Source organism: Callithrix jacchus, chromosome 1 (genome assembly GCF_049354715.1).
Source record: "Callithrix jacchus isolate 240 chromosome 1, calJac240_pri, whole genome shotgun sequence".
Classification (NCBI taxonomy): Eukaryota; Metazoa; Chordata; class Mammalia; order Primates; family Cebidae; genus Callithrix; species Callithrix jacchus.
In genome coordinates, this window is record NC_133502.1 from 139,517,990 (window position 1) to 139,531,363 (window position 13,374).

At 40.2% G+C, this 13,374-nt stretch overlaps 1 pseudogene; it reads right to left on the reverse strand.

The window, feature by feature from the left end:
• Positions 1 to 2,442: 2,442 nt before the first annotated feature.
• Positions 2,443 to 3,397, reverse strand: LOC100408332 (ADP/ATP translocase 2 pseudogene; annotated as a pseudogene).
• Between the last annotated feature and the right edge of the window lie 9,977 nt (positions 3,398 to 13,374).

Consider the following 13,374-nt stretch of genomic DNA (forward strand, 5'->3'; position numbering starts at 1 on the left):
AACATTTGGTATGTTTTTGTAGTGACTGGTACTGGTTGTTCCTTTCTATGTTTAGTGCTTCTTCCAGGAGCTCTTGTAAGGCAGGCCTGGTGGTGACAAAATCTCTGAGCAATTCCTTGTTCATAAAGGATTCTATTTCTCCTTCACTTAATGAAGCTTAGTTTGGCTGGATATGAAATTCTGGGTTGAAAGTCCTTTTATTTAAGGATGTTGAATATTGGCCCCATTCTTTTCTGGCTTGTAGGGTTTCTGCAGAGAGATTCGCTGTGAGTCTGATGGGCTTCACTTTGTGGGTAACCCGACCTTTCTCTCTGGCTGCCCTTAGCATTTTTTCCTCCATTTCGACCCTGGTGAATCTGATGATTATGTGCCTTAGGGTTGCTCTTCTGGAGGAATATCTTTGTGGTGTTCTTTGTATTTTCTGGACTTGAATGGTGGCCTGCCTTGCTTGGTTGGGGAAGTTCTCCTGAATCATATCCCGAAGAGTATTTTCCAGCTTGGACTCATTCTCTCCATCACATTCAGGTACATATCAAATGTAGATTAGGTATTATCACATAATCCCATGCTTCCTGTAGGCATTGTTCATTTCTTTTTACTCTTTTTTCTCTAATCTTACCTTCTCATTTTACTTCATTGTGTTGATCTTCAATCTCTGCTATCTTTTCTTCTGCTTGTTCGATTTGGCGATTGAAACTTGTATATGCTTCGCCAAGTTCTCATGTTGATTTTTTTAGCTCCATCGTCCTTTACATTCTTCTCTAAGCTGTTTATTCTCATTAACATTTTGTCAAACCTTTTTTCAAGGTTCTTCATTTCTTTGCATTGGGTTAGAACATGTTTTTTTAGCTCAGAGATGTTTGTTATTACTCACCTTCTGAAGCCTGTTTCTGTCAATTCATTAGACTCATTCTCCATCCAGCTTTGTTCCCTTGCCAGTGAGAAGTTGTGCTCTCTTGGAAGAGGAGAAGCATTCTGGTTTCTGGTGTTTTCATCCTTTTGGCACTGGTTTCTTCCCATCTTTGTGGATTTATCTACCTGTGGTCTTTGTAGTTGGTGACTTTCGGATGGGGTCTCTGAGTGGACGTCCTTTTTGTTGATGTTGAAGTTATTTCTTTCTATTTTATAGTTTTCCTTCTGACAGGCCCCTATGAGGTGTCTCTTTGGATATACAGGGTTCAGGGAGCTGCTTGAGGAGACAGTCTAACCCTTACAGGAGCTCAGGTGCTGAGCTGTGAGCTCCATTGTTCCACTCAGAGCTGCTGGGCAGGTATGTTTAAGTCTGCTACAGCAGAACTCATAACTGCCTTTTTTCCCAGGTGCTCTGTCCTGGGAAGGTGGGGCTTTATTTTTAAGTTCCTGATGTGCTGCTGCCTTTTTTCAGAGATGCCAGGGTGGCTCTTTCTCCCAGGCATCCCAGGCACTAGTTGAAACAGCTGTCCAGATTTGTGTGAGTTTTTGTGCAGAGACCCACTGTGCCAGCTGAAACAGCAATGCTGGAAACTTGTGGTACTTTTCAGCCCAGGAATCTCCTGGTCTGTGGGCAGTAATAACTCATTTGGAAATGCGGTGATCACTCACCCTCTGCGTTGTTCTCACTGAGAACTGCACTCCAGAGCTGTTCCTATTCAGCAATCTTGGATGAATGGATTCTTTCAGTTAATCCTTACAACTTTATGATGGAGGAATGATCATTATTCTCATTCTGTAAGTAAGGAAAGTAGGTGTAAGCTAATTATCCAAGTTCTCAGTAAGTTAGTGGCAGAGGCAGGACATGATCTGTGAATGTCTGACTCCAGAGTCTATACTCAAGTTCTGCACCACACTGATAGTGCTTGGAGTGGTCAGGTCAAAGACAGAGGAGGGAAATGAAAGGTTCTGCAAGAAAGCTGTCTGACACATGCATAAGGACCTAGAAGAAACCCCATGACTCAGAAAATCTTGCAACGTTTCACAAAGGGCTGGGATCCTTATTCGCTGATAGGGACTAGTCTGTGACATATGGATGGTAGCAGTGTCTGTGACTCCACTCACAATTTGTGGCCTGAAGAGTTGTAAGCCATATGTGTACAATTAAGTGGCTTATCATAGTGGATAGATTCTGTCAGTGCCATCTGATTCTTTTGTTGTCTTCATTAAAACCCAAGTAAAATAACACTTTCTAGGGCTTCTGCTGAACAGAGTGGACTCTGGGTGTTTGCTGACTGAATTCTACCTGCTCAACTACCTCACTTTTGTTTTTTTTAGATATTTTTTAGTCTCCAAATTTATTATTTATCAGGAGAGACTGAACTACAAAATATAATTGAGTCACATCATCATCATCGTGGAAATGGCTTTAAGAGAAAACTGGTTAGATGAATATTATTGCTTCCCATTTCCAACCAGAAAATAGTTGCCACTGGTAAACTGACAGCCAGGAGCCTATCAAGAATGCTCAAGATATGTTATATAATACAACATGCCTGCTCACAGAGGGAAAAAATCCTAGGAAATAACTTATGAGTACTTCTTGATTTCATCATACAAGACAAGCACAAAAGCACCACCCATTCCTCTGAGAACATTGGACCATGCACCCTTGAAAAAAGCTTTGCCTGCTTCATTGTGAGCAGTCTTCCTCCAGCAGTCAAGTGTGCCTGTGTACATGATGTCAGTTCCTTTGAGCTGTGACTGCATCATCATGTGGCAACAAGCAGTGTCAAATGGATAGAAAGTAACCTAACAACAGCAGTGATGAACTTTGCAATCATCCAGCTGATAACGATGTGAGCATTCTTGGAATCTGGAAGCATTCCCTTTACAGTGTCATAGATATAGACGTTGACAGCTCGGTAGATGACAATACTCTGCACAGACACGTTAAAGCCTTGGTACAGGTCCTTAATCCCATCAGATTTGTAGAGCTTAATCAGGCAGTCATTGAGATCCCTGAATTCCCTTTCAGCTCCAGATTTACCCACATCAGCTGCTAGACTGGTATGGGCAAAACCAAGAGGGGTACCTAAAACACAAGGATGTGTCCCCAGTGGCACCACCTGATGCCAGATTCCCTGCAAAGTAGTATCAAAACTGGGTCCTATTGTCCACACCACCCAGGAAGATCTGCTTGTATTTATCTTTGAAGGCAAAGTTGAGAGCCTGGGTGGGGAATTATCTGATGACATTGTCCAGGTTACCATGCCAGAAGAACAGGACTCCCTGTCCTTGAGAATACAGATCACGCAGTCTATAATGCCCTTGTATTGCTTGTCTGCAGTGATTTGCTTGCTGGCATGCTGCAACTGCAGGAGCAGCTTGACCTCCTCAATGGAGGAGATACCACTGCCATCTTGGAGATGGCCGCAGTGACATCTGCCAGGAAGTCCTCTGCAAAGGACACAGCATTATCTGTCATGTTGAAAGGAAAGAGGAGGCAGGTGGCCAAGAGACAGGACTGGGCCAGGACCTGGCTTTGACTCCAGGGCTGTAAGGCCTGTCTTACTTTTTTGCAGCATGGGTCTAGGTTCAAATCCTAACTCTACCAAACAAGCTCTGCAACCTCAGGCAAGCTAGCTGACCTCCCTGAACCTCAGGTTTTTTTCATCTATAAAAAGATGAACATTCTTAACTCACAGGAATGAAGAGTAAATGAAAATATTTAGCAAAAGTCCTGGCAAAGCTTAAATACTCAATGAACAGCAACTACTTTAGTTTTCACAAAAACCCTAATCTCTTCCTAAATTGTTAATTCATAAATTCATTAATTCTTTTTACTTAAGTCCTTTTGACAAACTTTTCAAACTTCTGTGATTTTGCTTTGTGTACACTTATCCTGACAGAGACACTGACAAATAGAGGATATGTGTATATGTTGTTAGACCTGGGCTCACTTTCCCTGCAAGAACAACGTCTGGAAGATGCCAACCCACTTGGTGCAGTTTACTTTCACAGTGATGCCTACTATAACTAAGCCCCAAAGTCTGGAGAGTCAACCCATCTCTTCCTCCATGCTCTTTATCTTTTCTCACCAACAAGTAAGATCATGGTTTCTTATCATATGTCAGTCAACAGAATCAGAAAGTTTCTCCTTCACATTTTGCCTCCCATCCCTCTGTCATCTGTGCACAGGCTGTCTGGTTCTCTGCATCTCTCTCCATGGTGTTATCTTGAGACTCTGTGCATAACAGAGAATGGCAAATCGAATCTACATCCTAAAGCCTCACTGAGGAGTAAAACAAACTCAGATAAAAGGCCATACCTATTCTGATGAATGAGGAGTGCCAGCCCCATCAGCTAAGGTAAGGCTGAGTGACGCCTTTCTGAAGAAATGTCAGGATTTCATTTTCTAGCTTGCCCCCAGTGCCTCTCAGGTTGACATCTTTCATCTTTTTTTGACATCTATTCATATGAATAAATGGATTGTTTGATCTTTCTGGATTTCCCTCTCAGTGACCAACCAAGAAAAGAAAAATGTAAATGCATCATTTTAAGCCTTCAAACCACTGGTTGTAACTGCAAGACTGATAAGCACACAGACTTTTTACTCTCTTCTTTAACCGATATATTTACCATTCATTGTGTCTTATATACATAGCTGCAAGCTCCCTGCCCTCAAATCTCATGGACAGAGCAGAGTTTCTGCATCTCAGCAATCCTGACATTCGGGAAGGGAGAATTCTTTGCTGTGGAAAGCCATGTGTGACTTGTAGGATGTTTGGCAACATCCATAGCCTCTACCCACTAGCTTCCAGCACCACCCCCACTCGCATGTGCCAAACAAAAATATTTTCAAACATTGCCAAACACCCATGGGGGGGGCAAAATTGCCCCTGGCTGAAAACCACTAAGCTAGATAGACATGTCAGTGAATACCTATAATACAATAAGAAGGTGGTAAAGGGTGAGGCATATCAAGTGCTACAAAAGGAAAAACTCACTCTGCCAGGGAAAATGAGGAAGACTTCACAGAGGAAATGGCAACTGAGCTGTATTTAGAGCTGTTGTTTTTGAAAATAATTCCTTATTTTGAACTCAGATTAACCTTCTTATATAACTATTATCTCTTGGTCTAGGCTTTAGTTTATAGTTGTGTATTAGCCTTAAATAATAGTTGTGTAAGAAGGATAATTTTTTTAGTTCAAAAAGAAAAGGAGTTATTCCCAGTCTTGGTCTAGACTTTCTCATTTGATTCTTTGAAGTGAATAAATGCAAAAACCAGTCCTCTACATAAGTACTTCTCAACTCACACAATACTGTCTAAATTCACTGCTATAGACCCTGGTCTTAAAGGAGAGAAGAAGAAGGGAAGAGATAAAATGGTTGAGCTTCAGCCCCTGTCAAAAAAGAGGAGGTCAAAGAAGAGAAAGCAAGCACTGGAAAGATGAACAGTATCATCTATCTCTTAGCAGAAGCATCCCTTTTTTCATTAAAACCAAAAGTCTGGACAAGAACTGTCACCATCTGATATATTTTTCTACTGTGAAATGATATTAAAGTGATCTGTAGAAACTGAGTTTTTTGAAATTGCATTAGTTTAGGCTACTGCATTCAGCACTTACCCAGAAGCCTACACATGCAACCACTGCTACTGACCAGTGTTGTTTCCTTTGTTCTCCAGGTCTTAACTGTTTGCTCCTCTCCAGGTTAAGGAAAGTTCAAGCTGAAACAACAGGTGTTCAGCACTCATTTCTGCAGACCATTCATGTTAGGCAACCACACACTGTTATTGCTCTATCTCTGCAGAGGTTTATAGGCACCCAGGAGCCCATTTATTTCTCATAAATGTTTAATGCTGATAAACGAACAAAGTAAAAATGAAGGAACTGGAGAGAAGTACTTCCAGTATGGTAGAGTAAGAACCTCTAGAAATCCATACACTAGTCCAAAAAAATAGTTAAAATTAACTTTCTCAGAGTACAAATTAACTAATGGCTTACAAGGATCCAAGAAGCACTTATTCAAGTAAAGTAGCTGAATCTCACTTAGAAAGAGTGAGCTTTGTGGTGTTTGAATTTGTCTAGTCTGTTCTCCCCACCTCTGTAATAGCCTTGAAAACAGGCATCCTTAGAAACTGTAAACACCAGCAGCTTAGCCGCCACTGGAGAGGAAAACGCAGGTTTGGAGTTTCCTAAAATGCCATAGAGAATTGCCGCTATTTGACCTATCTGAAAGCTCTCTGGATAAGCCTCACTCACATCTAATTAAACTTAAGAACTTCTACACAGCAAAAGAAACTATCAAAAGAGTAAACAGACAACATAAAAATGGGAGAAAATATTTACTAACTATGCATCTGACAAAGGTCTAATATCCAACATTTATAAGAAACTTAAACAAATTAACAAGCAAAAAACAAACAACCCCATTAAAAAGTGGGCAAAGAACATGAACAGACACTTTTCAAAAGAAGACTTCATGCAGCCAACAAACATATGAAGAAAACCTCAATATCACTGATCATTAGAGAAATGCAAATCAAAACCACAAGATACCACCTCACACCAACCAGAACTGCTATTACTAAAATGTCAAAAAAGAACAGATGCTGACAGGGTTGCAGAGAAAAGGGGCTGCTTATACACTGTCAATGGAAGTGTAAATTAATTTGATCATTGTGAAAAGCAGTGGCAATTTCACAAAGAGCTGAAAACACAAATACCATTCAACCCAGCAATCCCATTACTGGATATATACCCAAAGGAATATAAATTGTTCTATCATAAAGACACATGCACACATATTTTCACTACAACACCATTTACATTAGCAAAGACATGGAATAAACCTAAGTGCCCATCAGTAACAGAGTAGATAAAGAAAATGTGGTACATATACACCACAGAATACTGTGAAGCCATAAAAAAGAATGAGATCATGTCTTTTGCAGACACATGGATAGAGCTGGAGGCTATTATCCTTAGCAAACTAATGGAGGAACCAAAAACCAATACCACATGTTCTAACTAATAAGTAGAAACTAGATGATGAGAACTCATGGACACAAAGAAGGGAACAACAGACACTGAGGCCTGCCTGAGAGTGGAGGGTAGAAGGAGGGAAAAGAGCAGCAAAAATAATTATTGGGTTCTAGGCTTATTACCTGGGTGACAAAATAATCTGTACAACAAACCCCTGTGACACGAGTTTACCTATATCACAAACCTGCACATGTACCCCTAAACCTAAAATAAAAGTTTTAAAAAAAGAAATTAAAAGCCACATTCATAGGCCTTCTCTTTATTTGACCTGACTCAGAGTCACTCAATAAGAAAAAGTCTCAAGGCATTTGTCAAAACAGTCAGCCACAATTGCTTAACATCATAGCTGCCAGAGGCTGTGAAACCAATTGAGTCAAAAAACAGAAGATGGTCAAAAACCTTGAAGCAAAAATCTGTGAATAAAATGTCCATAAGGAGCTTTTAAAAGCTACACAATATTCTTGGAGATCTAGAAGTCTACACACATAGGCAGGGCCAGGCACATCCCCAGGAAATACCTGAGAAGACCCCAACCTCCCACCTCGGTCTGAGTGGGAGGCTCTGAGCAAGCAGGCAGTGAAAGCTAAGGTAGGGTTGCAGACTGCTAAGCACTGAAAGTGTGCCCCAAAGCATATACAGAAGGGTGGAAGATTGATTGGTCAAAGAATTTAAGGAAATCTTTATTCAGTCCTATAGCCGGCCACTAAGCTAAATAAGCAGAAACTTCAGCACCACATAAACGTAAACAGAGTATACACAATTAGCTTATGAAAGATATTTTTAAAAGAATATTATTTTCAAGAAAGGGTGCAGGGACAACTGGATAGCCAGTCACAGACAAAAGAAGAAAGTTGTCCCTACCTCACTCCATCTACAAAATTTTACTCTAATTGTTAGAGCTAAGCCTACAAAATGCTTGGAAGGTCATGATAGTTATTTTATTAATAGGCATCAACTTGACTGTATTGAAGGATGCCTAGATAGCCAATGAAATATTTCCAGGCATTCCCATGAGTGTGTTCCTGGGGGAGATTGCCGTGCTTGTAAGTGGACTGAGTGGAGACTGGCCCTCAATATAGGCAGCACCATCCAATCAGCTGGGGCCCCAGACAGAACAAACAGTAAGGGGAAAGGTGAATTTGCCTGTGCTCTCTCTCTCTGTGTCTCTCTTTCTTCCTCTTTCTCTCTCTTTCTCTCTCTCCCTCTCTCTCTCTCTCTCTACCGCCTGTCCTTGAACATCAGAACTCCAGGTTCTCTGACCCTTGGCCTCTGAGATTCGTACCAGAGGTCCCCTGCATTCTCAGGCCTTTGGCCTCATAATGAGAGTTGCATCACCAGCTTCCCTGGTTCTCTAGCTTGCAGCCAGCTTATTGTGGGACTTCTCAGCCTCAAAAATTACATGAGCCAGTTCCCTTAACAAATCCCCTCATGTGTCTGCCTGTCTATCTATATCTCTGTCTCTCTGGAGAGCCCTGACTAATACAATATTCTGTCTCTGGAGAGCCCTGACTAATACAAATGTCATCATTAACAGCCTGCTGCTGACAGAAATAGTGGCAAGCACCTGGCAGATAGAGTCCTGATGTTTAAAGCAGAAGAATTCACCTTTTCCATAGATGATTCAGCTGCACACAGAACAGGAAATATGTGTCTATACAAGAACCTGTACACAAGTGTTCATAGTAGCTTTACTTAGAATAGCCAAAAACAGGAAGCATGTCAAAGATCCATCAGCAGGTAAATGGATAAACTGTGGTGTATCAATATATTAGAATACTACTCAGTAATAAAATAACTAACTACTAATATATGCAGCAACATGGATGAATCTCAAAGTAATTCTGCTGAGTAAAAGGAGTCAAACAAAAAAAGTACATATTGGATGATCACATTTATATAAAACTCTAGCAAATGCAAACTAGTCTATAGAAAACCATTTGGAAATTTCTTAAAAAGTTAAACATATACCGACTATATAATCCAGCTATTCCTCTCCTAAAATTAAAACATGTTTACACAAAGATTTGTGTACAACTATTTACAGCAGCTATTTATAATAGTCACACCCTGACAATAGCCCAAATGTCTATCCATAGAGAATAAAAAATTTGTGGTCTATCTATACAATGGGATACTATTCAGCAGTAAACAGGAATGAACACTTGATACACACAGCAATGTGGATAAATATCAAAAAAATTATATGGAGTAAAAGTAACCAGACAAAAAGAACACTGTACCATTCCTTTTATTTTAGATTCTAGAAAACACAAACTAATCCATAGTGACATAGATCAGCATTTGCATGAGCTACAATAGCACCTGTGTCCTGCCCCACCTGTAGATTCATGATTTAAATGCCCGTCATTGTTCTAAGCCAATACATTTTAGGGTATTTGTTAGTCAGCCATAGTAGCTGGAACAGCTCCTTTTCTTCTTCTGCACCTCAATGGGGCTTACAAATGAAGCAATGTAGCCAGGTCAGTCCTCCACAAAACTGTGAAAGCTAACACCTTAATACCCTTAGATCCCATCAAAGGGTATTTGAGGCTCCTAGGCTGCCCTAAGCTGCCTCAGTCACACCTACCCACTGAGGATGCCTGGCTCTCACATCAAAATCCTTTCCCAGTGCTCTCTTCCCCATCACTACCTACTCTATCACTGCACCTTCCCTCCACATTCACCTTTCCGTGTTCCTTTTGACCTGTGGCCACTCCTCCAGAGGTGGAAGCCCAGAAGTTCTGTGGCTCATAGTTTAAAGTGTGAATTTACTACAGCTCAAGAATTTGAGTACATTTTTACATAGAGATTTTTTTGGAAACAAACACCTTATCCCAAAAATGAATTAGAGCTGGGAAATTCTGGAAAAGAAGGAGACAGGTAAGCCCTTTCCTCCTGCCTTTGATTGAACCACCATGGCCTGGTCTCAATAGCAATAACCAGAGAGCGAAACAGCTACTTCTATACTTTCCATTTTATTATTCCAGCTGTTTTAAATGAGGAAGTTTGCACCATTATTTATTGACCAAATAGATGCAGACTGCTCTGGTTGATTAAGCATCAGTGGGTTTATAAAATAACTGAAACAGTACGACAACCAAGTAGCAATTTCACCATCCACAAACTCAGCTTTAGCAGCTAAGTTTTTTGCCAGTAACAGAATTGATGCAGTAATTTTTCTTGTGGCCTAATGGAGTTCATGTAGATCTTAAGAGATGACTTTCATAAGGAAAGAATGTGGCTTAAGGCATACGGTACACATTGGGTTCTTTGTAGTTTCTTGATACACTATCATTACCACTGCTTTCTCTATAAAACATTCCATAGGCTTTTTGACTGAGCCTCTGCCACTGAGCTTAGAACTTTAAAATAAGTGTTGTAGTGAAAGCAACAAATAACCCTCCACCAGAATGAAAAAGGAAAAGTTAAATTGCCTAGAACTGTTAGTGAGTGTTTCAGGACTTTCCGCACCTTTTTTTTTAAATTCATTTTTGCCAAGAATATAAGTCCCTTTCACATATCTCTGACTACACTGGTTGCCATGGTTTTCTAGCTTTTGCTGCTTCTGGAAATAAACAACCCATTAGATTTATGTCATGGTTAATTTGTCTCTTTGCACAACACAGAGGTGATTTGTAGCCCGAAAGTTATCCTAAGTCTCCGCTGGTGAAAAGCTGGCACTGGGACATTTTAACTACATATATAGTTATGACTTCTTAACTAGAATTCTATATATAGTGAAAACGTCCCAGTGCCAGCTTTTCACCAGGGGAGACTTAGGATAACTTTCGGGCTACAAATCACCTCTGTGTTGTGCAATATAATATGTAACATGAATTCTAGTTAAGAAGCTAACTTCAGGAAGAGATGGGTATTATTTCTAATTAGTATGTCAATTTTAAGTGCTTCTGGAATTGCTAAATACAGTTCATTTTATTAATCCTTTATACATTTTCAATATTATCTGTGTATGAGTCCCTTTTTTCACATAGAATATAAAAATTAAAAATAGCCTATATTCTTCCAAAAATACCACAAATTCCAAAGTGAGGATTTTGAAAACCTACCTGAAAATGGAAAAATTTTCCAGGTATTCTCTTTGGAGGCATATCAACTCTTTCAAGCCACTGAGAATCAATCTAAAATCTGGAAGGTATGAGTCTCCCCAAACACCTCAGGCTTACCTCAGTGTAACCTCTTACTACAGCCTCACCCAGTCCAGGGCCCAAAGAGAACCCAATCTGAAAGAATATAAATAGCTTCATCACCACTTCCAAAAAAGGAAGTTGGGAACCAGTTTATAATCTCCCAAAGGGCTAGGTCCTATTTTCTATCTAAATTATCTTAGAAGCTTCTGAATAAAGGCCCTATTCCCTTTCAGTGTCATGGAGAACTGCTGCACAAAAATCTTCATGCTGGGACCTTTCCATCCACAACCCCCCACCACCACCATCATCTTTAACTCATTTACACCCCTGCAGAGGGCAGAGGTTCTGCTTATTCATCTTTGTACCATCACCACCTACCACAGAGCCTGAGCATACAAAGCTTTCAAATGTGTTGAAATCAATGGAATTTTTAAATGTGTTGAATGAATCATAACTATATTCCATCCTTAGTTTGCCTGTGTCTAGTAATCACAAAGAGAAGTTTAAAGGGTCTAATTAGGTTTGGAGCAAAGGAGTTATTTTAAACTTTTTTGAAGTTCTATTCTATTTTGTATGAGGAGGGAGAATTATGCAGGAAATCACAACTTCAATTGTAGTTAAAAACAATTCTTTCAGGATTTGTAACTGGAAAGCAAGTCGAACCTAGGAATAAGGACTTGAGAGAAAGAGACAGCGAAAAGAGAAAAGAAAGAAACTCATAGATGAAAGCGATATCAATTCCTGGTGACTATCAAGAGCTGATTCAGCCATCGTTCTTCTGACCGTCTGAGTGTAACCCAATAAGTTCTGCTAGCAAAAAATAGGGGGAAAAGAGGAATATGAAAATTCACTTTTCCTAAAGGATATGCAACGGCCTGCAATCAGAACAACTTGAATGTTGCTGAGGAAAGATATTTGAAGGAATGGATCAATGTGCTCAGCCCAGGCTAAGCTCAGTCATTCTGATGGAAAAAGGGAGAGAAGATGCAAGGAGTGAAGTCAAGAACCAGAACATTCAGAAAGGTCACCTGCACCGAGGCCACTGGTCAATCCAGTTAGCCCTTAAGGATTAAGAGCACATGTTAAGACTAGCTGCCTTCCCTGTTGGATTCAGGACATGGACTTTATTTCCAATGTACCCTGAATTAGTCTATCCTTTGATTCAACATTCAGCAGGCCCATGTGCAAAACTGCTACCCGAGGGATGCAAGGAAAACTAAGGACTTTCAGAGCCTGCAGAGATCCTCTAGAGATGCACACAAGTAGCAACAACACAAAGTCCAATGCGGAGGCTTCGTAAGAGGAAGGAAATGAAGTTCTACTTTGATAGGAGACCTATGAATAACTATCTTCTAACTTGATTTTTATAATTCATAAGTGAACTGTCACTTATGAATTTCTAAATGTATATGCACAGTAGAAGGGGATAATGAGGTGCTGCTCAGGCTGGTTCCCCAACTTGGAACACTAGTCTCTTCCCACCCTTTCTCCTTGTTACTTTCACGTTTGTTATCTTCATACCTTGATTCACAAGTTAGTTTCTCCAGAATATCTTCCTTAATCCTCTCAAGGACCCTGTTACGGGCTCTACATGGGACTTGCCTTATCTGAGCATTGTATTACTACATTGTATCCTAATTTTTTGCTTAATTTTCTGTCCCTATACTTAGGTTAAATTCCATGAAAGCAGAACTGCACTTGGCTGGGTCACCTGAATCTCTCCTCGAGGTTTGATGCATAGCAGGCACACAGAATGTTTTATGTGAATTTATCAATCAATTAACTCAGGGCACATTTAAAGGGCTTCAGCAACAGTCAAGATGAAATAACACTGAGTGGCCATACTGCTTATCAATTTAATTGAACATGAACATGGATAAATTCAGATTTCCCACACCAAATATATAACTCAAGGAAAAAGGCCCTGTCCCTCACATATGCAAAGGGGTTCATTGGTAAGGGCAGTAAGTCAGAAGAAATGTAAGTAGAGAGATCATTTGAAACCCCAAATTAAACATTTTTTATTCCTGCCGTTAGTTTCTTCACCACCTTTTAACGGAGTCACTAACAAGAAAGGAGGGTAAATCATGCACTGACTTTCCTCTCCTCCCTCCTCTGCCTTCTGCCTTCTGGAAGCCTTCAGAAGAGCTGGAAATAACCCAAAGAATGAAGAATAAAGGGTGTGAATAACCCCTATGCTTTAGCTTTCAGTTGTCATTGCCTAACAAAGGATCAGAGTCATGCCCAAGGCTGGAACAAACCTGGGG